At 49.4% G+C, this 17454-nt stretch overlaps 1 protein-coding gene across 1 annotated transcript in view; it reads right to left on the reverse strand.

Annotated features, from left to right (window-relative positions):
* XKR6 (XK related 6) overlaps nucleotides 1-17454 on the reverse strand; it is a 309836-nt gene that overhangs the window by 143629 nt on the left and 148753 nt on the right. The gene's annotated exons all lie outside the window — the stretch shown is intronic.

Below are 17454 nucleotides of genomic sequence, written 5' to 3' on the forward strand. Positions count from 1 at the left end.
AGGGGAAGAAAACAACTTTAAAATTGCTTTGTCTGAGTTGATGGAGCCATAATGGAGGCAGTGCTTAATAGCTTTTGAAGATAGAAAAAGATATGATGAATGGATAAAATATATAAAGAATTTTTCATAAATATACCTAATACTTTTCCACAATTTTCACTCATTAAAATTCACTCTATTGTTGAAATGTTATTAAATAATTTCTTAAAGATGCTTATACTATAGTTTGTGCCTATGGCCATGCATGACACTGTCCCTTTAGTTATTTCAGTCCTGATATTCCTCTTCAATATCCAGGTATTTCTCTTAAGCTCATATTTTGGAAGTCAATGTAAGTAATGTCTGTCTTGATCAATAGCAATAAAGTTGCTTTGAGCCAATTAAAAAGAAATTCACAGATGGGTAGGGGGTGGGTGAAATGGGTTGAAAGTAGTCATAAAAAGGAAAAAAAGTTCACCTGTGCCTTGTCATTTGCTTGTGGCACACGTGTTGTCCTCAATTCTAAATTCTTCATCCCTCTGGCTTATTTTATTCTCGTGCACCATCCTAGAATATTCCAAGACTGAAAGCTCCTTGAGAGCAGGGAGCGTGTCTCCCTCATTCTATTTGTGTTCCAACAGCACACAGCATGAGCTACCTGGTAGGGGCAGTATCCTTCAGCTGAATTGGAGGAGTCTTTAAATACGGAGGGAGAGTAGATATTCTGCAACATTTTTCCTAATTTTAAAAGGAATGGATGTTCCCTTTAGGACATTAGAAAACACAGAAAAGCATGTAGAAAAAACAGAAATACCCCACCATTCCTTAGATCCCATCAGCCTTAGATGGGAACCAGCACACTGATGTCCTCGCACTGCGCATTCTCATTCGGCCTCTAGACCAAAGAGACCCATGTGGATGGCTGCCTCAGTGCATGCCAGCCTGGAAGGCCACAGCAGACACCAGGAGGTCCTGAGGACACCTGGCCTCTGGTGAGCTGACTGTCAGATAGGAGCTTTGCTGCTCGGAGGTGCAGGAAGCACAGCGGACGTGGGCATCGTTGCAGGAGGCCCATGTTTTAAAATATAGTGCATTAACAGAAAATTTGAGTTTCCAACAGACCAGCAATGACTGCCATTGAAAAGATAGTTTGTTGCTCACAGATCCCAATAGGAGGGGATAAGCCACGCTGTGGGGGGCCACCTGGGGAAGCACTAGGGTCGGTCAGGAGGTAGAAAGAGAGGCGGAACTATGGACAAGTCCCACAAGGCAGGGGAAGCAGGCATAGGATTGGCTAGTCCAAATATTTTGAGCTGGCTCTGGGGCACAGAGGCGGTTCCTAGTTGTCTGGTACCTGGGGTGATTAGGACAGGGGGACAGAGGTCCAGAGTGTGAGAGCCCAATAAAGGAGGTGGTTAGGGGTTCAGGTTTGTATCTGAAAAGTGCAGTAGCAGGTGGGTTGTTTACTATCTGTAGGAATTGGAAGTCCTGGGAGGGCCAGGCCCTCCAGGGTCAGTGAGGCCCCAGATGTCATAGCATCAAATACAGACAATAAATGACACAGTTAATACAACCCAGCTGAGGGAGGACATGCCCTCTGGCTCAAGGAGTTGATCATTAGACCTGGGCCTCCAGACTTCTTCTCACACCAGGCCTGGGGCTCACTTTCCTCCAAGAAGATGCTGCCCCAGGCGTTCATTCCAGGGGCAAAGCGATGCTGGTTCACTCACCTGCTTGCAATCCTCAGACCACCTCTGGGAAGAAGCAGAGGCCGAGAGAGGTGGCGGGACTCTCCCTGGGTGACCCCGTGGATGGCCCCTGGGTTGAAACACAGGACCGGTGCTCCTGGAGATGGTGAACTGGGCTGCATAGTCTAGGGCCCCTTAGGGAATCTCAGACTGTCGGATTCGAGGGTCCAGGAAGTGCATCAGGCCTAAGTCCCTCATACCTCAGGAGAGCAAACTGGCTGAGAACAACTCACAGGATCAGGATCAAAGTCTCGATCCCCTGTTAACTCAGACTGTGCTCTTCCCACCCCGCCATGCTGAGTTATTCAACAGAAAGTTGTTATTTTATTAATACCGGTACAGTCATCATCATCATCACTTCCTGATTTTCGTGCAAATGGAAAAACCCAACTCCTTTGTCCCTAATGCAGTAGGGAAGCACTGAAAACCCCCAAACCCAGATGGAGACTGGAGTTTTAAAAAACCAGGTCAGGCAACCAAGGTCCTTGGGGCTTCGACTGGTCTTAAGCCCTGATTAAAGCCCGCCTCTGAACGAGCAGAGCGTCACGTCTCCAGAGGAGGAGGAAGGAAGTGGGGCTCAAAGGCGCGTGGAAACCTAGCTCTCCTGAGCAGAGGCCACAGAAGCCCCTGGGGCCAGGCCAGGGCTGGACAGCGGCGGGTGGACAGTGATGGGGTGGGCGGGGGAGCACAGACTCAGAACTCACCCACTGAAGGCTCAGAACTGCTCTACCCCCAGGCCGTGTTCTTCCAGCTTCTCCATCTTTGCACTGCCGGCTCCCTCTGCCCTCCTCACACCTCCTCCCTGGTAATCTCCTCCCCAGCCTTCAGAGCCAGTTGAACCCTTCCCTCCTCTGTGAAGCCCTTCGAATCTCCTTGACTCTGGAGGAGAACCCATTGAGCCCTCCATGGTGCTCTGTTCATCCCTCCAAGATAGACTTTAGCAGAGGGCATGATGTGGAGTTCCTAAAAACAACCAATGCTGGCAACTGCTAGGTACCCGTCATTTAGCGTACTTTATTCCTCATCAGCACAAGTTCCCTGCAAGGTAGGGGTTAGTGTCCCCACTTTACAGATGAGGAAAGTGAGCCTCAGAGAGCTAAAGATACCTGCCTGGAGGCCTTCATCCAGCAAGTGAGGCAGAATCTGGACCCCCATCCAGTTTTGCCTGAATTCCACGTGCAACGTCTATCCTGGTGGCCAAAATGCCTGGCTTTCTAGTTAGACGGTAAGATGTCTAAAGGCAGGGACGCGGGCTAATAATGTCTGGCAAATCATCAAAATTTTTGGATGAATGAGTAAACAAACAAGTGGATGCATGGACTGTGGAATTTTCCACCTTAATGCAAGACTGTTCCGTATTGGGTAGGTTTTCTACCAGACCAGACATGTTGACTTGATTCCTTTTATTGCCATGACTGGTAAGAAGATTCAGTGGGATGCTATATCAGGGGGACAGCTGAGCTGCTATATCAAAAACACCCCAAAAGGCACAACAGAATATGATTTGGATTGTGACAGTCCAGGTGTGTAGGCTGCTCTGTTCCAAGAGGTCTAGCGGATGTAAAATGGTGTGGCTTCTCTGGAAAACGGTCTGGCCACACCTCGAAAGTTAAATCTAGAGTTAAATGTGACCCAGTAACTCCACTCCTAGTTCCATACCCCAGAGAAATGAAAACACGTCTTCACAAAAACTCATCCACGAATGTTCACAGCAACATCACTCATAATAGCCAAAAAGTGGAAACAACCCAAAAGTCCATCACTTGATGAATGGATAAACAAAATGTAGTATATGCATGCAATGAAATATTATTCAGCCATAAAAAAGGAATGAGGTACTGGAGCATGCTACGCCATGGATCAATCTTGAAAACATTATGCTAAGCAAATAAGCCAGACATAAAAGGCCACATGTGGTAAGATTCCATTTACATGAAATGTCCAGAACAGGCAAATCCATAGACAGAAGGTAGATTAGTGGTTGTCAGAGTATGGGAGGAGGGGAGGAATGAGAAGTGACTGCTAACGGATATAGGGCTTCCTTTTGGGGTGATGAAAATGTTCTAGAATTAGGTAGTGGCGCACAACTTTGTAAATATATTAAAAACCATAAATTATACACTTAAATTTTTTTTTAATTTAAAAAATAAACTAAAAAAAAGAAGTCATCCTATCAGGACACAGGCTAATGGGGCATCTCCGCCCCTCTGGGCCCTCAGCTTCCAAGGTTGCTGTATTTGCTGCCTTTCCCAGGCGGCGGAGAGCAAGGGCAGAGACATGCGTCTTTCCCAAGTGTGGAAGTTGTGTGCATCACTCCTGCTCGGGTTCCGTGGCGAGAACTCAGTCACATGGCCATACTGTGCCCAAGGGAGGATGGGAAATGTGGTCCGGTTGGGCAGCTATGTGCCCAGGAAGAAGGAGAACAGGATGGATTTGGTGGCCCTTGGCAAGATAAGAATCTTTGCCAAAAATGGCAAATTAAACTATGGTAATCAATTCTCATTTGGTTATTTATTCTGCAGATATTCATAACAATAGCTGGCACTTGTATAATGCCAGGCCTTGATTTCTTTATGTGCATCGTTTCATTTAATTACATTAAAAACGTGTGACATATATTATTACACCTACTTAAAGATGGGGAAATTGAGGCACAGAGCATTAAATACTCTGCCCCGGGTTATACATGTGGTACGCAGCAGAGTTGGGAGTTGAACCCAGGCCGCTGAGAACCACGACTATAGGAGCTGTTTCTTACTGTATGTAGAAATAGCGAGATGGTGAGCAAGATCCGGCAGGAATCCCAGGTTTCGGCCATTCTTGCTTTTGCTCTCCTTGGTGCCACTGGTCGCCTCCAGCTGGTGCTTTCACTAGGCTGACCTACGGCAGAGGCCGTTACACAAGAGCCCAGTGAACTCCTTCAACCAATGGCAGCTTGTTCAGCGTTCTCGAACTTCAGTGAGTATCAGGAGCATTGATGCAGCCTGTTGAAACGATGAAGGGCTGTGCCGCTGCTGGCTCCCAATCCCCGGGGCAGGGGCGAGGACAGGGCGTGCTCCAAAGCTCCCACAGGCAGTCAGACGTGGCCCAGAGTCTGAGAGCCCCTGGCAAAGCTGACAGCCAAGGCTTGCCCACATCCTCAGAGCATTCTCTGGTGTCGGGCTCCTTCAGCTACATTCCCGGATCCTCCTCAATACTCCTGTGAGGCGGGGTCATCATTGCTTGATGAAGCAGAGGCCCAGAGAGAGAAAGCTGGGCTCCCACCTGCACCTTCAACCTGTATGTCCACAGCTCCGGCCCCTCTGGGATGCTTTCCGGGGACAGACACCATTGCTTTGTGGACGGCTGCAGGCACTGACCACCCCAAGAATCAGTGGACTCTGCCCATAGTTGCTCTGTGGATCGCTTCATCCAGCAACGTGACTGCTCGCCTGGTTTCTGCCGTCTCCTCAGACCGCTGGATCTCAAGCCTCAACCAGGAGACACCTGGCAAGATTATTAAAAGTACAGATTCCAAAGCCCACCCTTGAAGGTTCTGAATCAACAGGTCTCGGGGGGGAGGGCCTGGGAATTTGTATTTTATTGGACTCTCCAGGCCCGGCCTGTTTGGGAACTACTTTGTGGATCATCTAGTGGGAACCCAGACCCAGAAGGGGCCCTGACTCACCCTGTGCAATGAGCCCTAAATGGCTCCCTATTGCTCTCAGGCAGAAGTCCAGCTCCTCCCACGCTAATTCCTCCTCTTAAGGATCCTGTTTCAAATGTTCAGAAAGCTCTCTTAACCTTCATCTGCAACAGTTCTTCCCTGTCCTCCTCCCACTTTGCCTAATTGCTGCTCTTTCTGTCAGTCCCACAGCACCTCCTCCAGGCAGCCTTCCTTGATCCATTAAATGGTGGGCTACTGTTCTCTGGCCGCCCACAGGGTCAGTTCTCCGCCATGGCACTCCCCACGCTGAACTGCCGTGACCTGTTTGCTTGTCCGTCTCCCTTCAACGTCGTGAAGGCAGGGCCCTGCCCACTTCTTGCACATTACAGATCTTTGTTGAATGAATGAATGAAAGAACAAATGAATGAAATAAACAGAATGAGCATCCCAGAGGCCCCTGGCTCAGCTTCCTGTCTCCAGCCCCTAGAGAGCAGGAGGAGGTGAGACGGTGTCCCTTGGGCGTCAGGCACTGGGCGGCGCCACTGGCCCCGCGCATCCGTGTCGCAGCGGAGAGGGAGGGACCGCCCGGCCGGCAGCTGCGGAGCCATCTGCTGCGCAGGCGGCGGCGCCCGCCCCAGTGTTTGTTTACAAACCCCGCTCTGCGTGCGAGAGAAACACGGCTCCCCTTCCAGGCGCGCGCTGCCGCTGCCAGCCCGGGAGGAGGGGCCCCGGGGACGGGCCGGGATGGGGAGCGCGGACCGACCGGCGCGGAGGGCGCGGCCAGCACGGCGCCCGTCTGCCTCCGCTGCTGCCCTCCCTCCAACCCCACCACCGAAGGCCTGGCCTCCCGTCAGGCTCCCCCGCTAAGTAGTTGGGCGACCCCGGCTAGAATACGGACCGTGGTGACAACAGTATCCATGTTATTAGGGCGCGTTAAGGATTAAATGAGGTGATGCACAGTGTGGCACTTAATAAACATAAGCCATTGTAGTGTCACCTGGGTGATGGGATGCGTGTTAGGCAGTTTACGAAGTGTCTCTCCAGTCCAATTTCTCACCCAACACAGGAACCCCCTTTCAGACAGTCCCAGGTACAGATAAATGATAAGGGGTGGATTAAAATTCATTCGGAAGAAAATTCGTTTTGAAAAATAAAGCCATTCTGATGTAAGTGCACTTCTCGGGTCACCGTTCTTACTGCCATTCCCCCTGCAGCCACAAGCCCCGCGGCGGGCGGGGCGGGGGCGGGGGACGACTAACCCCAGGCAAACTCCACCCTCAGTCCCTCTCAGGGGGGCTGGCTTCCACCCCAAAGGTGAAGGATGGTCACTCAGGCTGCAGAGGGCTTTGGGCAGTGGTGGCTGAGAGCAAGGCTTTGGAGGGACCGCTGGGAGGATGGGGGCAGACTGGCAGCCCCCTGCCCGCCCCACTGCGGCTCCTCCATGCCCCTGCTGCAGACCTCCGCTAGACCTTGCCTGTGTCTGGATCTCCTGCTTCCTCTGTAAATCCACAAGGCTGTCATCTTGCCAGGACCGGCGTGAGCTGGGGGTGCTCCCCATATGTTCTCCAAGGGATGGTGGTGGAAAGCGCTCCTCCTGGATTTCCCAGTGCCCAGGGGCTCGTTTCTATATGCTTATTGGTCTGTTCGGATCTTTTCCCGGATACAAAGGAATGAAGAGGATACAAAGTGATGATGAAGAAGAGGTCACACTTTCTGCCCATAAAGGAACTCACACTTTAGGAGGCGGAGACAGAAACAAGAATACCACTGTTCATTGCCTCCCTACTCTCTGCCAAGTTGTAAGTTTGATGTTTCTCTGGCCATCCATTCAGTAAATACTTATTGCACCATGAACCCATCAACTGGGTCCTGAGGATGGAGTGGAGAACAAGTCTTACAGTCAAGGAGAAGCAGTTAAAAATAATTCCAATGACAATGCACGTACCGTAAGGAAAACACCTCTTTTAATCCTGACATTAACCCTAATAATTCTGAATGGTAAATATGATTATCCCCATTCTACAGATACAGAAATAATGGCTCAGAGAGGAGAAACAACTTGTCTGAAATCTCGGAGCCAGGGTCTGGGGGCAGGTCCCAAGCCCATGACCTGACAGCAGTGGCCACCTCAGGGAGGGGTTGGAAATGGCCGGTGTCCAGGTTCCCGATGGAAACAGTGAGCTATAGCACCATTTGCAAGCTGTGGATGGTGAGGACTGTTTGCTGAGGCGAAAGCAGAATAGGAGTCCACTTGGAGAGCCCCCATTTTAAAATTCCAAACCAGTAAAAATGTGCACAGACGCTGACTAGGAGCCACCATCTGACAATCCTATTTGGCAGAAGCAAAGGCCCATCGGGGCCACCCTGAGTCAGGGTGGCTGAAGAGCAGCCTCTCCCTACTTGCCCTCAGGGCAAATCCACTCCTCCATTCGCTCTTCCAACACACCCTCAAAGAGGGTCCTGCCCTGAGGATGCCACACCCCAGTCAGGGCGATGGAAACACCCCACACGCTTCCAGATTAGGACAGGAAGGGCCCAGTCCTGGGTGCTGTGGGCGCACAGAGGAGGCAGGAGGCAGGAGGATTAAAACTCCAGGCCCCTCTGTGGGGAGCAGGCTACAAGGGCAGGGTGAGCCCATTCAACCTCCTTGGTCCATAGATTGGGGAGGAGGAGCGAGGCTGGGCGGAAGAAGAGGGAAGGTGGGAGGACAGCTGTCGGCTGGCAAGCGAGGACTTCACCCGAGGCCATTAAAACTCGTCTGAGTTGGTGCGCATGGGTCAGGCAAGGACACAGCCAGGAGTCGATGCTGCTGCTCCCGGCTCCCCGGTCCGTGTCCCTCAGCCTCGCTCTGCCCTCTGAAGCACAGGCAGGAATTGTAGCAGGGTGAAACCAGGACAGCAGCAGGCTCATACATCCAGGGAAAGCAAAGCAATCTGAAAACAGAATTCCACGGGACAGACAGGCTGGGGTAACCAGGATGCTGAGAGAAACCAGACCTGACAGCAGACAGGAAGTTGGATCCAGTCTGGAAGTGTGACAAGGTGGGAGGAGCAGCTGCCTGCACTGGCCATGCTGCATTCTCAACCACCCCAGCCCAGGCGCACCTGGGGGCCTTCCGGCTGGAAAGGCACCCTGCCCAGGGCGAACGAGGGGCCTGCCACAGACTGGGAGGTGGGCTACAGGGAGCCACACCAACGAAGGTACCCCAGGAAATCTGAGGAGCCAAGGCCAGAGGGTGGGGAGGAGCTGCGGGACTTCCCGAGAGACCCAGGGGGTGAATGTGTGATCTAGCAGCCACATGTTTACAGGCAGCATCACATCTCCAGGTAGGTTGGTGCCTTGATTTTTCTGCTCCTTCATTTAGGCCCACTCCCCCCATCCCCCAGTATGGACTTAATCAAATGTGCAGACACCAAGATCTCGGCGTCGCGAAGTCAAGAGTGATGTCACCACCACCACCTCTCCTCCTCATGCCTGGGCCAGCACAGGACCCAAACAGGTGCGGCCTGAGCGCTGATTAACATGCCCTATAGGTGGAGAGTTTCTATCTAAAGCAGTTTTGCTGAATCCTTCAAAAGAGCAAAGAATCCCACGGCAATAAACATAATTTCCTTCTAATGAAATCTGGCCTTAAAGTGTGAGTTTCATTTATTTTATGGAATAAACTCTTTTTTTAAATACGGTGACATAAACAGCTGTGTATTTACCAAAACGGTTCCCTCTTTCTTCCTGGGCACAGAGCCAGACTGCCTTTCCCAGTATCCTTAGCAGTCAGTGTGGCCACATGACGGAGTTCTGGCTAAAGGGAAGTGAGCGGACGTGGGCGTCCCTTCCAGGTCTAGCCGGTAAAATTCTCCCACGGGTAACTGTCCATCTTGTTTTCCCCATGCACTGGCTAAAAGTGAAGGAATCCAGCACCCCTGGAAATGGGAGATGGAGTAACCTGGGTTCTTGAATCGCCACATGGAAGTCTGCCCCTGAATTACCCCACTGCAGTCTTATGCGGACAAGAAATAAATTTAAATCCTGTTAAGCCACTGACACTCCAGCATTTACCTATTACAGCAGCCCACATTAGCCTGACTCACAGAAGCACTGACTATGTGCATAGCACATGGCAAGCCAGGGTGGGGCGCGGTATGTACAGGTAAGAGTCAAATTTGAATATGTGGGGAGGGGGCCATGTCAGGAACATCCACAGAAACATTTGGCTTAATGTAAATTTTTGGAACATTCCCCACCCCAACTTGTCCCCAGCTGCAATCTGGTCTGGGCCACAGAGACTCCCTAATCACCTCTCACAACTCTCCCCTTCGTGGCTTATTCTGCCAGACGTTTGGACTTAACCGATGGCCCCAATTTTTTTTCAGTTAGAGATGGAGTGAATACATCTCTTTCTCTTCAAACTTTTTCCTTGAGCTAATAATATCGCTTAAAATCTTCTGAACTTGCCGTCAGGTCTGACAAAGAGCTTACTGTGTGCCTTGTTCCAACCCTCTACTTCACTCAACCTTCTAAAGTTCCCTTTTATGTCAACGCCCATCGACCCTTCCATTTATACTGTGTTTTTGGTCGTATCTCTTTCACGCTTCACTTCCCTATGCTGCCTCTTCCAGTCCTCCAGTCTCACTCTCCGCTCTGCCCTATTTCCTATTTCTTTTCCAATAAATGGTTTCCTTCATCTTCCATGCATCCAAGTCTTCAAATCCCTACCTCACACTTTCGCTTCCAGTGAGCTGGGAGAAAGCATGAGAGGAGGCTTTCCGGACTCCCGGTCTCCCACATGGAGCGACGGGGAGTTGTCACCTTCCCCCCTCCCCGGGGCTCTCTCCCACTATGGGCCCAGGAAGGAGCCTCATAACCTTCAACCACAGCACAGGAAGCTCATTGGTCCTGGCCTAGGACAGTCTTTTGTCCCCAAGATCAGGCTCCCCTCCCCTCCGCCTGGCTCCTGGCTGCATCTCTTGCCTGCAGTGCCCTCACACTCTGTGGGTGTCCTGCCATCACCGGCCCCCACACCCAGCCAGCCCGGCTGGCGTCAGGCTGGGGTAAGCACAGCGGTCGCCCACACAAGAAGTGCTTCTCCCGCCTCCTGGTGTGTGAACAGGTGCTCCCCCTTCCTGCTCTGCTCTCCCCTCCTCCTCCGCTGTGTTCCTTCTGCAGGACTCGGTTTAGCTGGCACCTCTCAGGGAGCCTTCCCTGGTCTTCCCCGTGGAATTAAATTGCCCTCGTCTGGGTCCCCACTGAGCCTGCTCCCCATCTGGGGCTCGTCACGCTGCTCTGTCATTGCCTTTTCCTGTTGGCCTCCTCCGGTAGACCCTCAGCCCCCAGAGGCAGGCAGGAACCAAGAGGGCCCCCTCGCCTCCCACCGCGTGGAGCTGCGAAGCGGTGGTGTGAGATGAGGCTGCACAGGTGCGTGTGAAACTGCGAAGAAAGAGGGACAAGACCCCAGGACTAGATGAGTGTGGGGACAGGGCTGCGTGGCACTGCCTCGTGGAGCAGAAGACAGCGCCTGTGTGAGCCATGACTTAGGGCACTGACAGCGGCTGGGAGGGAAGGGGAGAAGCAGCTGTCTGTGTGGAGAGTATGATGCAGACATCTGAGTCATTTTGCGGAGGTGGCGGGGCTCTACTCTCCCAGCAGGGGCAAGGGCGAGAGTCTGGGGTGGCAGCTTGAGGTTCTAGAATAAACCTGCACATGTGGCTTGAACTTGCATCCTTCTCTGGATTCTCTCAAATCCCAGACACTTGGACCAGCCACTGTGGCAGCCTGGGCAGAAGCCCCCTACCTGGTGATGTTGAGCAAGTCCCCTCCCCTCTGAGCATGAGAGTCCCCTTCTAATATCCAAAAGGTTGAAATGGATGATCCTGGGGTCCCTTTGAGTATTAACTTTACATATTCTAAACTCACAATATTTTATTAGGTTATTAATTATGTCCAATATAGCGAAGCATTATTTATATGAGCCAAGAAATAACAGCTGTTTCTTTAAAGGGAAACTTTCCCCAGGTGAAAAATCCACTCAGCACACCCTCCCCGGGCAGCGTCTCCTCCTGTCCTGTCCTAACTGGGGTAGAGATGGCTGGCAGTTTGCCAACATTCAGTTTCCTCTTCTTCCTGGACCCCGTTCCTCTGCTTCCCTTATAGCTGGATGTGGCCACATGGCTGGGTCTAGAGAACAGAACAGGAGTAGAATAGGTGTACGGCACTTCCAAGGCAAAACTCAGGAGGTGGACGTGCTTCCTCCTGGTCTCTTTCCCCACACGCCACCTGGATGCAGATGACAATGATGGCAGAGATGGAGCAAGCTTGCATTCCTCCAATTACGGAAGAGGGCCACCCACCAAGAGGAGTATTCACCCCCAACCACTCCATGAGCGGGAAATAAACTTCTATGGGGTTGAGTGTGAGCCTGCAGGCCTACTTGTTACTGCAGCTGCACCTCCACTACCTGATACTTTCATATTCTTGCACTTGTAACTCTGTGTTTGAGTGTTGTATGGCTGGCTGCTGTCTGTCTGCCTCCCCTGCTGGATTCTGAGCTCCTTGACGTCAGGTTTTACTTCTCAAGTCTCCAGGGTCTGGCTCAGGGCCTGACTCAGCAGCAGCTGCTTTATTTGGGGAAAATGTCGCACCTTGAACAGCCTCTTCTAGCCCGTCTTCTTTGCGGCCCTTAGAGTGAGGGAGGCTGAGGCCCTAGTAGCTGTCCTCCGGGGAGGGCACTTACAGCTCCATCACTTCAACAGTCAGCAACAACAGGGGCCTTGGTGACCATCCTCAACCAGAGGTGGCCTGGGGGGCACTGGAAGATGTGTGGGGTGGCTTTGGTAGTCCCGATGACTGAGTGAGGGGCATTCCTGACATAGGCAGGGGGGATGCCTGGGCAGGCTAAACCTCTCTCAGGGAACAACGGTCCCTGCAAGGGAAAACTATCTTGTGCAAATGCCATTGGTGGCCTCACATTGACACTTATGACGCTGACACTTCTTGGAAGTGGCACTGTGCCATTTCCTACCTTTTCTTGCCCTCCTTGCCCTGCCATCTGCTAGAACCCTCCTTTCTTTCCCCTGCCTGCTCCCTGCCTGCACAGCGCCTTCTTCCTCCCACTCTCTAGCAGCCTCTGCAGGGGGCTGGCTGCCTCCAGCAGCCCTGACTTGGCAGCTAGGCCAGTGTCCTGAGTGGACGTGGGGCAGCGTGGGCTTCTGGCACAAACACAGACTGCCCATCATGCCTCTCCCTCAGAGAAAGACTTCACAAAACAGCCCCCACCCATAGCAAGTAGGTGGGCAGGAATCCTACGGGAACATGAGCTCCTACGAGGACTGTTGCTGACCCCCAACCCAGATGGGTGCTGGTGGGGCTGACACCCACATGGGCTCCCGTCAGCAAACAGCCCACGCCTGGCTAATGCAGGACCCTGCTCCCCTTGTCACCTCCCACACACACACACACATTCATGTGCTGCCAAGAAGCACAATTACTTGCAGTGGATCCCTGAGTGCCCACTACACTGGTAGTAAATGATTTCTTCCTTCAGAAAAGGCATCCGATAGGCAGTTAACTCCTACTTGTGCCCTGATTCACGCTTCATACCTATAGTCTCTCATCTCTCACTCACCCCAGGCTACCACTTTTCAATGGAGCAGTTATCCCATTGCTCCATTTCAGGCTAAATTTGGTGTCATGGCTAACTTGGAAGAGCAACTTCCTGGCCTCTCGTGTTGGTCTCCTCCTTTCCTCCATCAGCAGGGCTGAAACCAACACCACTGGCTAGTTTCCGTAGTGTCAGAGTCATCGGGTTCACCTCACACAGTCTTTGCTACCAACTGTGTGACCTCAGTAAGTAAAAATGGGCCTAGGGTTCCTCCTTACTGGGATAAAGAGTAGAGGCCCACTGTCTTTTATGAAGCAAGCTTATTCTTCTCTCTTACCGTGGCTGAGAAGTCTACATTTGGAGGGACCTCACTGTGTCCCTCCACCTTGACAGGGGCCCTGGGTTCCTTCTCTGTCTGAAGCAGAAGAAATAGCCCCAGCTCCCACTGGAGGAAGCCAAGTTTGCCATCTGCCCCAGACTCCGCCTGCAGCACGTGTCCTCTGAGGCCCTCCCTGGAGCCCTGGCTGGAGCTGGTATTGACAGAAAGGACCTCAGGTCACGCAGGATTCGGGGCAGATGGCTGCACTTGCAGTTCTTTCTCCTTCTCCACTTCCTCTGACGACTCTCTTGATGGGTACGTGTCCGAGCCAGAGCCCCAAACCCTAAGCACCACCTTCCCTGGCCCTAACCCTGAATGTAAAGGAGAGTGCCCCAAAATGGCATCAGCTCCTTGATGTTTCCCAAATGGTGCTCTGGAGAGTATTGATAAGCAAAGGGGAGTGGAGAGAGTTCTGGGGTCAAAGTTTCTTCACTGTTGAACCTCCCAGAGCCTTTAATGCACTGATGTGCACCATGAATTTCCAAGGAGGGGATATGGCATATGGTGTACCCCAGACTCACTGGCAAGGTTACCTTTGTGACACTAGAGTTCCTAGGAACACACTGTGGGAAATACCATTCTGAGTCGACCTTGGGAATTTGAATCCTTTCAGAAGGGCCTAGACATGGACCCTATGATTAGTGAAACACAGGCTAGACTTTCACCCTCATGCAGGTGCTTCCCAAGAGGTATTTCCCAAAAGGATCTTCTGAGGTTGAGTCATGAATTAAACCAAATCCTTCGTTCTCCCTGGATTCCTACAAGTCTCCCAGCTTCAGCTTCCAAGTACTAGATATGGGAGTCCTGGCAACACAAATGTGGAGGAAATGGAAAGAAGATACACAGCACAGTGTTGGAGTTCAAGAGTTCTTAGCCTGGGGTCCCATAATCCACATTACTGTCATCTACTCATATATTCACTCTGTTTCTTGGCTTACATTTCTGCAGAATATAGATGTTATTAATTCATGCCTCATAAGTCCATACTATGAGATTTAAGCAAAATATGGAGGCTGGGATTGTGCCAGTACACTTCATTGAAAAAAAATTATTTCCTCAATGACACTAAAAGAATATGTTTGCTAGATTTCACATACATATAATTGATAACTCTGGGGATTTAGGACCTATTTTTGGGTGGGTGAGAGGATCAGAGAGGGGCAAGCTGAGGTGGTGATGGTAACAGTGGTAAAAAAAAAAATAAATAAATAAATCCCAATCAGAATCTCGATGACATTCTTCAAAGAAATAGAACAAAGAATCCTCAAATTCATATGGGGCAACAAAAGACTCCAAATTGCTAAAGCAATCCTGAGAAAAAAGAACAAAGCTGGAGGCATCACAATCCCTGACTTCAAAACATACTACAAAGCTATAGTAACCAAAACAACATGATACTGGTACAAAAACACGCACTCAGATCAATGGAACAGAATTGAAAGCCCAGAAATAAAACCACACATCTATGGACAGCTAATCTTCGACAAAGGAGCTGAGGGCATACAATGGGGAAAAGAAAGTCTCTTCAACAAACGGTGCTGGGAAAACTGGACAGCCACATGTAAAAGAATGAAAATTGACCATTCTTTTTCACCATTCACAAAAATAAACTCAAAATGGATCAAAGACTTAAAGGTAAGACCTGAAACCATAGACTTCTAGAAGAAAATATAGATAGTACACTCTTTAACATCAGTCTTAAAAGGATCTTTTTGGACACCATGTCTCCTTGGACAAGAGAAACAATAAAAAGAATAAACAAATGGGACTTCCTCAGACTAAAGAGCTTCTACAAGGCAATGGAAAACAGATTGAAATGAAAAGACAACCCACCGAGTGGGAAAAAATATTTACAAGTCATATATCCGACAAAGGGTTAATCTCCATAATACACAAAGAACTCACACAACTCAACAACAAAAAAATCAAACTACCCGATCAAAAAATGGGCAGGAGCTATGAACAGACATTTCTCCAAAGAAGATATATAGATGGCCAATAGGCACATGAAAAGATGCTCATCATCACTGATCATCAGGGAAATGCACATCAAAACCACACTAACATATCACCTTACACCCATTAGAATGGCTATAATAACCAAGACAAAAAATACTTAATAATAAAATAATAGTAATAATAAAATAATTAATAATATATAATAATAAATAATAATATATTTATTATATATAATATAATAAATAATAATATATAATAATAAATAATACAATAAATAATAAAATAATTAATTTGGAGAGGTTGTGGAGAAAAAGGAACCCTCATGCACCGTTGGTGGGAATGCAAACTGGAGCAGCCACTATGGAAAACAGTATGGAGATTTCCCAAAAAATTAAAAATAAAAATACCAAATGACCCAGCCATCCCACTACTGGGTATCTACCCAAACAACTTGAAATCAACAGTCCAAAGTGACAGGTGTACCCCCGTATTCATTGCAGCATTATTCACAATAGCCAAGACATGGAAACAATCCAAGTGCCCATCGACTGACGACTGGATAAACAAGATGTGGTATATATACACAATGGAATACCACTCAGCCAGAAAAAATGATAAAATTATCCCATTCACAACAACATGGATGGACCTCGAGGGTATTATTTTAAGCAAAATAAGCCAGGCAGAGAAAGACAAACTCTATATGATTCCACTCATATGTGGAAGATAAATAAACACATGGACAAAGAGAACAGATTAGTGGTTACCGGGGGAAGGGGGGTGGGAGGTGGGCACAAGGGGATGAAGGGGCACACCCATAAGATGACTGACAAATAATAACGTACAACTGTAATTTCACAATGTTGTAAACTATCATAACCTCAATAAAAAAAATACTGAAGACAAAAACAAAAACAAAACAAAACAAAACAGGTAACGAGTGAGCAGGCTCTCCACACAGCTAGTCTCTAAGCTAGTCTCATCCTAAAAAATGGCAGTACCCACTACTGGACCTCAAGGGAAAAAACACAGCAGAAATTCAAACAGGATAAAAATGTGAATATAGTGGCTCCTCATATTTATATAGCACTTTCTAGTTTACAAATCACATTCACGCACATGATTCCATTTGATCTTCATAACATCCTGACATAACAGGCAAGGAAGAAAGAACACCTCATTTTATGGATTGGCAATCAGTAATTAAGTGACTTGACCAAGATCTCCCAGCTTGGTGGCATATCAAGGACCAATATAGAAGCCTTCTGCCTTTCTGTCCATTGCCTCTCGTTTCTCCTACTGAACCCACTAGGCTGAGAGCATCTGGAGGACAAGGACATCCAAGAAACAAATGAACGAATCACTCAGGTGTCATCCCAAGAAACTCAGTTGTCACTGGCACACAGGGTACTGGCTGTGATGAGAAGCCAAAGCTTCAGTGACACAGACGGTGGCCATCTCTTCCTGGTAAGTTCTTGTCATTTACTGGAACAGGATCATGGTAAAAGCAGAAGTTTGTTAATGGAAACCCATGTCCACATTCTCAAAGGTGGGCCCTGGTTGGACAATAGAGGGAAATGGGTGCAAGTTCTCAGAGGGTAGGTCCAGCTTCCTTCTAGGCATGTGTTCCTTGTTCAGTAGTTAGGGCCCTGGAGATACGGAAGGAATATTAATAAAGACAAGGATGAGGCCTATTATGGGCTGAATTGTGTCCCCTCAAAATCAAATGTTAAAGTCTTAACCCCCAGTATCTCATTGTGATTGTATTTGGAGATAATATCTTTAAAGAGGTAATTAAGGTTAAATAAGGTCAATTGGGTGGGCCCTAATCCAATACGACTAGTGTCGTTATAAGAAGAGGAGATCAGGACACAGACACACAGAGGGAAGACCATGTGAAGACACAGGGAGAAGACGGCCATCCTCAAGTCAAGGAAAGATGGCTCCAGAGAAATCAACACTGCCACCATCTTGATCTTGGACTTTTAGACTCCAGAACTGCGAGAAAATAAGTTTCTGCCATTTAAGCTACCCAGTCCTTGATACTTAGTCATAACAGCCCTAGCTGACTAATGCAAGGCCCAAGGTCAGTCTGGGTCTCAAGAAGGAAATGTCTCAAGAAGGGGCCCAGCACCCTCTCTCCGCTGGG

The sequence above is a fragment of the Equus caballus genome, chromosome 2 (genome assembly GCF_041296265.1).
Source record: "Equus caballus isolate H_3958 breed thoroughbred chromosome 2, TB-T2T, whole genome shotgun sequence".
In the NCBI taxonomy this organism is placed as follows: domain Eukaryota; kingdom Metazoa; phylum Chordata; class Mammalia; order Perissodactyla; family Equidae; genus Equus; species Equus caballus.